This window comes from Borostomias antarcticus (assembly GCF_949987555.1).
Source record: "Borostomias antarcticus genome assembly, chromosome: 14".
Lineage (NCBI taxonomy): Eukaryota > Metazoa > Chordata > Actinopteri > Stomiiformes > Stomiidae > Borostomias > Borostomias antarcticus.
Window position 1 is genome coordinate 18975624 of NC_140247.1, and position 11687 is coordinate 18987310.

Sequence of the window (11687 nt, forward strand, 5' to 3'; positions counted from 1 at the left end):
AAGGAACGCTATTCTCGCCTCACAGAACGCTACTCAAATCTACCTAGCGGGTTGAGAGAGAGACGTCCCTTGGGGGGGGGGGGGGGGGGGAGAGAGAGAGAGAGAGACAGAGAGATGTCTGGGGGGGGGGTACAGTGAAAAAATCTCACTCCAAACTTTTGCTCAAACTTGGCAGCCCTGAACATCACAATCACAAGGGTTGCATGTAAATGGCACAAGTAACAGAGGTTTCTGCAGTTTCCACTAAATGTTTGTTAAAAGGCACCACGAGTGGCAAAAATTAAAACCAAAGACTAAATAATAAAACCAAGGTATACACTCACAGGTGGAGAACAAAAGACAAAGCATACAAGCTTACAGACTCACAAGTTGGCACAGGACAACACCAGGGACAACGCACAGCTACAGCCAGGGCTGGACTGGGACAAAAATTAGGCGCTGCCATGTGGCTCAGACCGGCCCACGACAATCGGTCGGACACCGCCCATCAACATCCTGGCAGTCTGTTCAATATGCATATGATACAAATCTACCATTCATGAAAACCCCTATAGAGTGGAGTAAGTGTCATGGACAGATCAAGTATACCAATGCAAGTATGGACCAGTGTACTCACTCACTGTTGACTTACTCCAAGGTGATGAGACGTGGCTGCTGAGCAAACAATACCCATACTCAATACTGTTAAGTAGGTGTTTAATAAAAAGCTCTGGTTAAAGTCGTAGGAATCTCACCTTATAAGGCTACAGGAGCATCTTTCTCATGAAGTCACTCTTCTCAGCTACCCTGTCAATGATGGCATGGTGTCAACAGTGTCTTCATAGACGTGCACAGTAAGGTGTTTATCTTAAAGTGCATTTCTCTACACTGAGCTGAAATGAAACCAGTGCACATAACTACAAAAAATAAAAACATATTACTAGAGAAAATAACATTTAAACAGCTGAATGCTAAACAGCTTAAAAGAAATTGCAAAAGCATTGCTGAAAAGGAATAGGGAATGGGGGAGAATGGGGACTAACAGTCCACAACACAGATTCAAGATGTTAACCTAAAATGTAGGCTATGCCCTTGTAGTTACTAACATCAGAATACATGGACTCTACGCTGTGGTTACATTACTTATGTAGCTAGCTACAACAGAAAATATTTTCATTTCAACACAGAAAATATTTTCATTTCAACATCTCTCACTCCCAGTCAGAGAATGTCAGCTAGCCGCGATGCTAATTTTCGCTATGTTAAACTCCATTGTAAAATGCATGCAGCACTACCGATCTGAACGATTGATTCATTATTACCATGGATCGGTATTGGGATTGATCAAGGGTGAGTGTGAAATAGCAGCCACGAACTCAGCGGGTTATCCGAGATGCGGTAGCAGCGGCCAAGCGGGGGGGGAGAGAGAGAGAGAGAGACAGAGAGATGTCTGGGGGGGGGGTACAGTGAAAAAATCTCACTCCAAACTTTTGCTCAAACTTGGCAGCCCTGAACATCACAATCACAAGGGTTGCATGTAAATGGCACAAGTAACAGAGGTTTCTGCAGTTTCCACTAAATGTTTGTTAAAAGGCACCACGAGTGGCAAAAATTAAAACCAAAGACTAAATAATAAAACCAAGGTATACACTCACAGGTGGAGAACAAAAGACAAAGCATACAAGCTTACAGACTCACAAGTTGGCACAGGACAACACCAGGGACAACGCACAGCTACAGCCAGGGCTGGACTGGGACAAAAATTAGGCGCTGCCATGTGGCTCAGACCGGCCCACGACAATCGGTCGGACACCGCCCATCAACATCCTGGCAGTCTGTTCAATATGCATATGATACAAATCTACCATTCATGAAAACCCCTATAGAGTGGAGTAAGTGTCATGGACAGATCAAGTATACCAATGCAAGTATGGACCAGTGTACTCACTCACTGTTGACTTACTCCAAGGTGATGAGACGTGGCTGCTGAGCAAACAATACCCATACTCAATACTGTTAAGTAGGTGTTTAATAAAAAGCTCTGGTTAAAGTCGTAGGAATCTCACCTTATAAGGCTACAGGAGCATCTTTCTCATGAAGTCACTCTTCTCAGCTACCCTGTCAATGATGGCATGGTGTCAACAGTGTCTTCATAGACGTGCACAGTAAGGTGTTTATCTTAAAGTGCATTTCTCTACACTGAGCTGAAATGAAACCAGTGCACATAACTACAAAAAATAAAAACATATTACTAGAGAAAATAACATTTAAACAGCTGAATGCTAAACAGCTTAAAAGAAATTGCAAAAGCATTGCTGAAAAGGAATAGGGAATGGGGGAGAATGGGGACTAACAGTCCACAACACAGATTCAAGATGTTAACCTAAAATGTAGGCTATGCCCTTGTAGTTACTAACATCAGAATACATGGACTCTACGCTGTGGTTACATTACTTATGTAGCTAGCTACAACAGAAAATATTTTCATTTCAACACAGAAAATATTTTCATTTCAACATCTCTCACTCCCAGTCAGAGAATGTCAGCTAGCCGCGATGCTAATTTTCGCTATGTTAAACTCCATTGTAAAATGCATGCAGCACTACCGATCTGAACGATTGATTCATTATTACCATGGATCGGTATTGGGATTGATCAAGGGTGAGTGTGAAATAGCAGCCACGAACTCAGCGGGTTATCCGAGATGCGGTAGCAGCGGCCAAAGCTCCTGCTGGCGGGGAGTGAAGCTTTTCAACTCGCCTGTCACTGGCTCCCTGGAGGAATTTAGCCTGACAGCAATAACGTTATCGCGAACGGAATTAATACCATCTACTAGCAAACAAAACATATTCAGCTATAATTAACTTTTTAAAACTAAGATGCCTGGATAAAAAAAGAATGTCTCCAATGGATATATTTGACAAAAACAGGTTAATATACAAGCCGGTTTTCATTGCTAAAGCAAAGCGGGGAGAGCCGGGAACGTGCGTCTACATTTCACATAAACGTGAACCTGTTCGTGGACGCGCGTAGGCCAGAAAAGGACAACTGTGCAAGTACAAAAGGCACCGGAAGGCCAGAAAAGCACAACTGCGCAAGTACAAAAGGCACCGGAAGAACTACACATTTGCCAAGATGGCGCGGTTTAATAGGGCTTCACGTTTGATAGCGGTCAGTGAATGGAGTGGCTGTATCCAGTTCTATTAATACATCCATGCTGTATCCTCTGTATCCTCCACCTCCACTGTCACAACTGACTCAACGTCAGACTGTGTCGCTAGTGTCAGATGCCTCGTCCTCGACTAACGACGCACGGTGTTGCTGATTAACGTTACTGCTAGCAGCAGTGCTAGTGCTAGCAGCAGTAGTGCTTGCAGCCGGTAGCATTTCTGCAGGACCCCCAGCCCCCACAGTCGTTCCAGAGAACATATCCGTCATTTTGACACATTTCGAGGCATCCTCTTTGAAACTTTTTCAATTTCTTTTCCCGGATTTTCTGGGCAGCCCTTTTGCACGTTCTATCCATTTTGCCTCGTCACGACTCACGATTTTGACATTGGGATGTCGACTGGACCATCAGGCCAGGGGGAGGGCCGGAGGGGTCAGGGTTGAACCTACCAGATGGAGGGGGGATGGGCTTAAGCATGTGATTGGGCTAGCCCAGTGTCAGTATAGAAAATGAACCAATGGGCCGCTGTCCATTTTTTGGGGGCCGTTTTTTTTTTTTCATAGCCTACCGGCCTGAACTAGACCGGCCCACCGTCCACATGGCCAGTAGAATATAATGTCAGTCCAGCCCTGGCTACAGCAAATAATGAACAGACAAAGAACAAGAGGTGAGCTACATGTAGGCTGTATATACACAGACTAACAAGACGGGTGGAAACCAATCAAACAATCAGTGGCACAGGTGTCCACTCAACAGCGCCGTTGTTTAGCGGTGAAAGGTGATGATGATTATAAGGGCCCACAAGCAAGCAGGGCCCACAAAAAAAACAAGAGGTCCCTCTTTCTATGACGAAATTATTCTGCATGTAGATCAGTCAAACTAATGCTGCATCAGAATTCAAATTAAGCCACAAATAATGCAATACAGATGAAAAAAGTTTTTAATTTCCTGAGCAATAACCCAGATAGCAAGCATACATTGGCCCAACGTTGGCAAAGGTTGGCACAGTCGCTGGCTAAATTCCAACATCAGGCCAACGTTGGCATCATCTCTGAAAATTAGGTTGGCGTTGGGTTGTATTATTGAGGTCGGTAACACGTTGGCTCCACGTATTAACAATGTCAGAAGCATTATGGCGATAATCACAATTTGAAAGACATCAGAGAACCCCCTTCTTAAATGGTTTGGTCCATGCGATGGTTCATGCTGGCAAGTCTCACCTCTTTTGACATTAAAGGGCAATGCTCGTTTTTGACAACCTGGACCTTATTTACGACATATTATAAGACGTTTGACTCACCGAGATCATTTTACATTTCTTCTACATGCCTCCGAACTACACGAAAGTGATCTCGGTGAGTCAAACGTCTTATAATATGTCGTAAATAAGGTCCAGGTTGTCAAAAACTAGCATTGTCCTTTAACCATGACAACGAGAGCCGTTAGCCTAGTGTGTGAAGAAAGTGCTAAGCTAGGTAGCTAACGTTAGCTAGTAAGCTTACGTTCGGTAACAACTCGATCTGGTTAGCTAACGTTAGCTACCATTAACTAGACAGCTAGCTACAGTTCTAGCAACCAGCCAACTACCGTTCTGGTAAGCTAGCTGCTAGATAACGTTAGCTACCATTAACTAGACAGCTACTACAGTTCTAGTTTCGCTAGCCAGCCTCAACCACTGCACTGTTGTAGTGAGGTGGCTACTGTTATCTAGCTTGCCAGCTGGCACACTTGCAAATACTTCCTGTCCAAATAAATGCATAAAAATCCAGTAGCAGCAGCCAGGACACATGTTTCCATTCTCATGAATGCTTAAATTATAATGTGCTATGCTAGCTAGCCGGTCCTGTTGACATGTCTTTTTAAAACCTTTATGTGCTGCTACTCACAGAATCAGCTGTGGCCCCCTCTGATCTAGACATCCCAGCCCCCAGAAGATGTTTTAGATGGTGAGTGAGTGACTGGTAGACACTGGTTGGCTATTAAACTTATTACTAAACTACTGTACTGATATTAATAGAAAAATGTAGATGTACTGTAAGTTAACCAGGTTAAGATAGCCTACATATGAAACAGTTAAATAACATAAAGAAATTAATGGTTAATAAATAAATAAATAGTGTTAAGTTAATTAATAGAAATTCATGATTTCTTTTTAAAACCTTTATGTCCTGCTACTCACAGAATCAGCTGTGGTCTCGTCTGACCTAGACACCCACCCCAAGCCCCCAGAAGATGCTTTAGATGGTGAGTGAGTGAGGTAGATACTGGTTGCCTAGTTAAACTTATTACTGAACTACTGTACTGAATAGCAACATGTAGATGTAATCCAGGTTAAGATAGCCTACATATGAAACAGTTACATAACATAAATAAATAAATAAATAAATAGTGTTGTTAATTCATAGAAATTCATATAGAGTTGATTTCAGTTGAAATGCTGATTTGTTCACTTCATTTTTGTTATTTTAGAGAGGGTATTTGCTCTTGAAATAAGAGAGGTGTTTATTAGCTAATCAACAGCCGCCTAGCCAGCTTCCTGTAAACTCTACAGTGCTACATAGATTTATTCCCAAGTCTTAAGAAGACACTATTCTGTTCTTACTGTCTACAGAGCCAGGTCCTAGCCAGTTAGAAACAGAGTGAAGGGAGTGAAGAGGCTCATAGTAGTTCCAGTCATGAAACTGCTACAGACAGAGACAGTCCAAGCACAGGAAGTACACAAGTAAATGTCTATGGAGAGGTTAATTGGGAAAAGAGCATAGAGAAACAGAAAAATAATATAATAATATATTACAAAATATAATAAAAATTACAAAATGATACATAATAATAATTAAAAAAAAGGGGTCGAAAAAAGTGGTGACGAAAAGTCGTAGGGGTAGGGGCCCACACCAATATTCTTTAAGGGGGCCCAGAAGTCCTAGCAACGACCCTGCCTCTCAATCAGAGTCAATTTAGCCAGTTGTAGTCCTAGGGTCCGCTATTGGGGGCGGGGTTGCCAACAACAACGTCTCTGATTGGTGGAGACATTGCTGTTGCACTATAGGATAGTAGGTAGTGTATTTTTGAACAGCAGTATACATACAATTTTTTAGATACAATTCTGAAAATGTTCACACTACATCTACCGTGTCATGAAAATGTTTTAATTTTTATCATGAACATTGGAGATTTATTGGGTGAGTATTTGCAGTAGCTGCATACAGTACTGTTTACACTAAAACATGCGCTGTGGGCTCAATTTTTGATATTTCAAAAATCTGTGAAGATTGTTTGTGGAGTACAGTCTGAAGATGGAGTGTAGCAATTGGGGTGTCAATTGACCAAAAAGTGTGGGAGGAGTATGGTTAGATAGGTTTTACAGTTTTTCTGAAAAACAGAGTGATGGACTTCATAATTCCTGCCAGCTCAAAGCATATGGAAGTTTCTGCTCACTTGGGCCTACAGGTTGGTGGTGGCTGCAAAGTGATAGCATGTATGGCTTTTTTTTTTTTTTTAATTAAACTTTAGACGGTTGCTGTGGCGCCACCATCAGGACTATTGGCCCCCAATGCCAGTTGCCAGCCCGGACTTCTGGCATAGGGCTGGACCTATGTGCAAATGTTGGGAAATGGTAAATGGACTGCACTTATATAGCGCTTTTCCACCTTAGCGGCACTCAAAGCGCTTTACAATGATCTCTCATTCACCCATTCACACACACACTCACACACCAATGGTGGTAGCTGCCATGCAAAGTGCTAACATGCTCAATGGGAGCAATTTGGGGTTAAGTGTCTTGCTCAAGGACACATCGACATGTGGACAGTGGGAGCTGGGATTCGAACCGCTGACCCTTCGATCACTGAACGACCCGCTCTACCAACTGAGCTACAGTACAGCCGCCCTCGGCGATTTTTCATGCATGGGAAGTCAGATTTCCTAAGAAGAAGAAGAAGAAGGAGAAGAAGAAGAAGAAGAAGAAGAAGAAGAAGAAGAAGAAGAAGAAGAAGAAGAAGAAGAAGGAGAAGAAGAAGATTGGCAAATACAAGATGGACTGGCAGCTGAGCTGCCCGGCCCCTAATAATCAGGAAATACACGAGTCAAAGAAGAATTACCATTCGATTGTTTGTCCCTTGGTGGGCGGGGTAACGGTATTGATTGGCTCATCATGCTGTCAGTCATTAATCAAGCTGTCAGTGGAATTAGCATTAGTCAATGGAGTTGTGAATGATTGGCCAGTTGACCTTTCTCTTCGGACGCGTCTCAGCAGTGATTGGCTGTGACGCTAAAGGGATGATTCCCCCATATTCATGTCATAGATCTATGATATCCTCGCGTGTATTGTCATTGTTGACATGTGTCAGTCATGACAGGCCTTGTTTATGTTACGACCTACACTGATGATCAATGTCTTAACAAATAGCTAGGCTGATCTGCAATGCTACTGTATCAAGAGAATGACTAGGTGTCGAAGCATTTTAATTTGATTCATCCATCCTCCCAAAAGGGTCCTTTGGTTATCCCCATAAAAGAACCGTCTGAAGGCCCCTTATTGTTTTCTGGTGGAATATTTGTTGATTAAATGGTTCTAGCTGGTACCTGTTTGATGGAACAACCTGCAAGCAAAAGGGGTTCTCAATGGATTTGCCAGTGTTATGGCCTCCCATGTTTCTGTTCTGTTCTCTGTTCTGCTCTTGCCTGTCTTTCCCAGGAGTCATTGTGCTCCAGTCAATCCTCCCCTTGGCCTGTGGTCCAATCAGAGGAAGACCTGCCATCTATTTAGTCTGTGTTGTTCTATGTGCAAAGGAGGAGAGGGTTGTTTGTTTGTAGGCCTACTTTTGGTCTGTACTGTTAAACTAGTTGTTACCTTGTCCTCCATTTCCCAGCAGTCATTGTGGGAAAGGGCTAGGTAAGAAACCCATGGGTGTACACCTCATCACACAGGTAACCCTTTGTTATACACACTAGGCTAGGGCGGGTGGGTTTCGCACCTTTCTGTGCAGTAGTTAGGTTAGTGTTGAGGGCCTTCTAGTAGGCTTCTAGCTAGTGGATAGGGAAGCTCAGGGCCCTTTTTGTTTTAGGCACACCCCTCACACAGTCCTTCAAATCTTGTGTTTTTGGTTTATAGTTCTTACTCTTTGTTCATTGTTGGGTTGTATTTTCAAATGAACCGTTCTGTGAAAGAATACATCTCCAGTTTTGTGTTTTCTTATTTTGTAGTTTGATATGTTTTTATGTTTTGTGTTGTACCCGCCACGTCAACCTCAGCTTGTTATTATTATCGGCCACTTGTCCTCCCTAGACCATGGGGGCTGTAACACACGCGCCCGAGGCATGTTCCAGGAAGTACGATCAATGAGATGCTAGGCTGAGCGGGGAACTCGTGTGAAATACCACAGACTTTTTGAAAGGAACGCAGACACACAGGGTTAACGACATGACCGACCGGACATGCATCCAGTTAATTAGAACGCGGACTGTGAGGTTAATGCTAGAGTTATTCAAAGACGCTTCTCTGGGTGAGAGTGTTGTGGAATAGCAGAATGCTGTCCAGTATCTGCTGCTACTCCCCCTCTGCTGGGACCTCATGTTGAAGAGCAGGAGCAGGCTCTCTAAGGCGTGTGGTTTAGCTGGTGGGTGTGGGTGTGTGAGAGAGAGATAGAGGCCTAGCTCTCTCCTTCTGGCCCCTGATTGATAAGTGTATAGAGACCAGCATACACACACACAGACACACACGCACACAAATGCATGCATGCTCACACATACGCACAAACACTAACGCACACACTGGAGCTTAAGGATGTGAGCTGGCTTTTTGTGCCTAGAGAATAACACACACACACACACACACACTCTCTCTCCCTGTGGGTCGTTGCTTGGATGTAAGCCTAGCCTGCCGTAAGCCCCACTGTCTCTGCGTCAGAGATTGGGTATGGAATACTGAGTGTGTTTGGGACCTGAGCGGGGAAGTTGTGACGACGACGGGCGAGCGTGTAAATGAGGCAGAGGCAGGTGGAGGGAAAAGACCAGAGAAAAGCTGTACCCTGGAGGACAGGTGTGCTTCAAACGCTGGTCTGAAATTCTGTCAGATACTTGTGTATGTGAGAGAGAGGGATGGGAATGTGAATGTGTGTGTTCTTCTTGTCTTCTTACTTGTGTCAACACCATACAGTAAATCCAGAGTACAACTTTGTTCTGTAACACCATACAAATCCCAGCCTGCACACACACACACACACACACACACACACACACACACACACACACACACACACACACACACACACACACACACAAGTAAGTAAGTACTTACTTACTTACTATGCACTTGTGAGTTCTGGCAAGTAGTAGTACAACGGCTTTTCCTACGTTAAATGCAATTATTGTTAGTCGCTTTGGATAAAAGCGTCTGCTAAATGACTGTGATGTAATGATTTTGAGCCAGACAGCCATACAGGCAGGAAGCTAACATTAGACTACATGGAATTGTCTTTTTGTATGCTAACCTCCTGTAGTAAACAACCTTTGATTGTCGCTCAAATCCCGTGTTGGAGAGACTCATTTTTGGGATACATCAGAACAAAGGGACACTAGACTGTGTGTATTCAGCAGAGCTGAATAAGGATATAATAAAAGACAACGAAAGTCAACAAACCGAAACGTTGGCAGATTGAAAGCAGAGAAAGTGTGTGCGGGAGTATGTCATTCTTCATTTGAAACGTTTAAGGGGATTTACTCCCAGCACCACAACATTGTGAGTATGTTGGTATTTTACCCTAGTAGCAGTTAAACATGAGTGTGCATGTGTGTGTGTGTGTGTGTGTGTGTGTGTGTGTGTGTGTGTGTTCTCTCACCGTCCTCATCTCAGTATCATAATTTCTCCATGTACAGTTCATGAGTGAACTCTTCCTCCACCCCAAAGATGAAGAGCTGCAGGATACCCCTTCTCTCACTCCTCTTCCCCTCCCTCTCTCTTTCTCTCTCTCTCCTTCCTTCTCTCTCTCCCTCTCTCTCTCCCTCCCTCTCTCCCTCTCTCTCTCCCTCTCTCTTCCCATCCCTCTCTCTCTCCCTCTCTCTTCCCATCCATCTCTCTCTCCCTCTCTCTCCCCCTCTCTTCCCATCCCTCTCCCTATCTTTCTCTCCCTCCCTCTCTCTCTCTCCCTCCCTCCCTCTCTCTCCCTCTCTCTCTCCCTCTCTCTTCCCATCCCTCTCTCTCTCCTTCTCTCTCTTCCCATCCCTCTCTCTCCCTCTCTTTTCCCATTCCTCTCTCTCCCTCTCTCTTTCCCTCCCTCTCTCTCCCTCTCTCTCCCTCTCTCTCTTCCCATCCCTCTCTCTCCCTCTCTTTTCCCATTCCTCTCTCTCCCTCCCTCTCTCTCCTTCCCTCTCTCCCTCTCTCTCCCTCTCTCTTTCCCTCCCTCTCTCACTTCATCTAAATCACCTTGTCCCATGGTGCCCCTGCTTTCCTCTCTAAGCTTAACAAAAAACATGATTTCAGGAGATGCGTGATTAAGCTGGCCCTCCCCGTCAAACCCTCTTCAGAGCTCGGTGTTAATTTAAGCGTCATGTGATCTGGTCGCTGAGCAGACGCAGTGTTTACAATGGATTTTTGGAGAGAAAAAAAAACTTTATTGATTCCCGTTTCGATTGTCAAACATAGTGTCTGTTTCTTCTATGAAGGGGTGGTGGAGACGAATCTGTAATCTGTTAGATCATTTGTTACTCCCTCTCCTTTGCCCTCTCTCTCTCTCTCTCTCCCTCTCTCTACCCTCTCTCTCTCTCTCTTTCTCATTCAATTCAAATAGCTGTATTGGCATGGGAAATGTAGTCATGCAGTAGAGACAATCAGATAAATTGAAACACCTGTGTTGGTCCCCAACATGGCAGGTCTAGGACTACATTTGAAACCCATGACTACATTACCAAAGCAAACATCACAATTTTTTTTTTTTAACGTATAAATGTAATTACAAATATGTGACTGAAGTGAGTGAATAAGTAAGTACAACATTTACAGATGTATTTTAATAGTTACTTCTCCGTTTGTATGTAAGGTGTGTCCAGTGATGAGTACGGTGGGGATACAGATTGAAAGTCTTTACGGTGCTTGTGTTCAATTGGATTTATTTCAACCAGTAGATATGGACTTTTTTTGTCATTAGTCATGTTTTCAAAATCTTTTTGGGTGTGTGGGAATCTTTTCATAATCTCTATCTCTGTTTCTCTGTCTCTCTTCCTCTCTTCCTCTCTATCTCCCTTTCTCTCTCTCTCCCTCCCTTTATCTCTCTGTCTCTCTCTTCTTTGTTGTATTGTAAGGGATCAGAGAGCATGTCTTGTTTAGTTTGTAGTTTGTAGATGTTATTGTCGTGTTAGGGATTAGAGAGTGTATCCTGTTTAGTTGTTGCTCTTGTGTTAGGGATTAGAGGCTGTGTCTTTGGGGTTTAGTTTGTTTGGTCGGAGACAGATTGATGCGTATCTGTGAGCCACTGTACTTCAGAGCTTCTTCAAGACCTATCATGTTGTCAGTTGTGTGTGTGTGTGTGTGTGTGTGTTCTGTGTC